Below are 2,500 nucleotides of genomic sequence, written 5' to 3' on the forward strand. Positions count from 1 at the left end.
CTTCTATATGTTTCACGGATAGACCCCGTGAAACGCTAGAAATTGGCGGGGATGTGTCTCTTGTGGCTCACGGGGCTGTTAGGGTGGCACAGAACTCCCTCGGAATGGGAAAAGGGGTCATTTTCGTGTTGCCACATTGCATAGGAACGCCATGAAACTTCCAGAGGCATTTGCAGCAGAAAGGCACGTGCACTCAAAAATTTTAATATTTTTCACGCATAGACCCCGTCAAACGCTAGAAGTTGGCGGGGATGTCTCTCTTGTGGCTCACGGGGCTGTTAGGGTCGCACAGAAATGCCTCGGAATGGGAAAACGGGTCATTTTTGTGTGGCCACATTGCATAGGAACGGCATGAAACTTCCAGAGGCATTTGCAGCAGGAATGCATGTGCACTCAAAAACGTCTATATTTTTCACGGATAGACCCCGTGAAACGCTATAAATTGGCGGGGATGTCTCTCTTGTGGCTCACGGGCGCTGTTAGTTAGGGTCGCACAGAAATCCCTCGGAATGGGAAAAGGGGTCATTTTCGTGTTGCCACATTGCGTACGAACGGCATGAAACTTCCAGAGGCATCTGCAGCAGAAATGCATGTGCACTCAAAAACGTCTATATTTTTCACGGATAGACCCCGTGAAACGCTAGAAATTGGCGGGGATGTGTCTCTTGTGGCTCACGGGGCTGTTAGGGTCGCACAGAAATCCCTCGGAATGGGAAAACGGGTCATTTTCGTGTTGCCACAATTGGCATACGAACGGCATGAAACTTCCAGAGGCATTTGCAGCAGAAATGCATGTGCACTCAAAAACGTGAATATTTTTTCACGGATAGACCCCGTCAAACGCTCGAATTTGGCGGGGATGTTTCTCTTGTGGGTCACGGGGCTGTTCGGCTCGCACAGAACTCCCTTGGTCCACCTGATTCGTGCATACAGGCAGCAACTAAAACTCTGTAAACCTGCTGTGAGGACATCTAAACAGTGGACCAGTGAGGCTGTGGAAGATTTGCGGGCGTGCTTAGACTGTACTGACTGGGATATGTTCACGACTGCTACCAATAGTCTGGATGAACTCACAGAGGCTGTGTACATCAGCTTCTGTGAGGACTGCTGTATCCCAACACGTACCAGGGTGAACTTTAACAACAACAAGCCCTGGTTCTCAGCAAAGCTCAAAAGGTTGAGGTTGGAGAAGGAGGAAGCGTTTAGGAGTGGGGATAGAGACAGATTCAAGGAGTCGAAGAACAGGTTTAGCAAAGCGGTGAGAGAGGCTAAACGACTGTACTCAGAGACACTAAAACACCAGTTCTCTACTAACGACGCTGCTTCTGTCTGCCAAAGGGCTCAGGCACATCACCAACTACAAACCCAGAGCGCCCCACACCACTAACGACTCCCGCCTAGCCAACGACCTGAACGAGTTCTACCGTAGATTTGAAAGACAATTGGACTGTCCTGAACCACCCCTTCCCACCCAAGAGGCCCCATCCCCCACCCATACTACAGAAACGACTCTCTCCTTTCAGGAGGGAGAAGTTAATGGGCTTTTCAAGAGGCAGAATCCACGCAAAGCAGCCGGGCCGGACTCTGTCTCTCCAGCCACCCTCAGGCACTGCGCTGGCCAGCTGTCTCCGGTGTTCACCAACATCTTTAACACCTCCCTGGAGACATGCCATGTACCAGCCTGTCTCAAGTCCTCCACCATCATCGCTGTGCCCAAAAAGCTAAGGCCAACAGGACTAAATGATTACAGACCGGTCGCCCTTACATCTGTGGTAATGAAGTTTTTTGAGCGCCTGCTCCTGGCACACCTCAAAGCCATCACAGACCCTCTCCTGGACCCCCTTCAGTTTGCCTACAGAGCCAACAGGTCTGTGGACGACGCAGTTAACATGGCCCTCCACTTCACCCTACAGCATGTGGACGCCCCAGCATCCTACGCCAGGATCCTGTTTGTGGACTTCAGCTCTGCCTTCAACACCATCATCCCTGCCCTGCTTCAGGACAAGCTCTTCCAGCTGAACGTGCCCTACTCCACCTGCAGGTGGATCACAGACTTCCTCTCTGACAGGAAGCAGTGCGTTAAGCCGGGAACAGAAGTCTCTGACTCCAGGTCCATCAGCACGGGAACTCCTCAGGGCTGCGTCCTTTGCCCACTGCTCTTCTCCCTGTATACCAACAGCTGCGCCTCCAATCATCTGTCCGTCAAACTCTTGAAGTTTGTCGGACGACACCACCCTCATTGGGCTGATCTCTGGTGGGGATGAGTCTGACTATAGGTGGGAAGCTGACAACCTGGTGACCTGGTGTAGCCAGAACAACTTAGAGCTAAATGCTCTAAGGACAGTTGAGATGGTTGTGGACTTCAGGAAGAATACAGCCCCACTCACCGCCATCACCCTGTTAGACTCCGCAGTCAAAATTGTGGAGTCCTTCCGCTTCCTGGGCACTATTCTCTGCCGGGACCTCAAGTGGGAACTGAACATCAGCTCCCTCGCCAAGA

Source organism: Petromyzon marinus, unplaced genomic scaffold (assembly GCF_048934315.1).
Source record: "Petromyzon marinus isolate PM22_M1 ecotype Great Lakes invasive population unplaced genomic scaffold, UKy_Petmar_22M1.pri1.0 PM_G_Scaffold_28, whole genome shotgun sequence".
Lineage (NCBI taxonomy): Eukaryota > Metazoa > Chordata > Hyperoartia > Petromyzontiformes > Petromyzontidae > Petromyzon > Petromyzon marinus.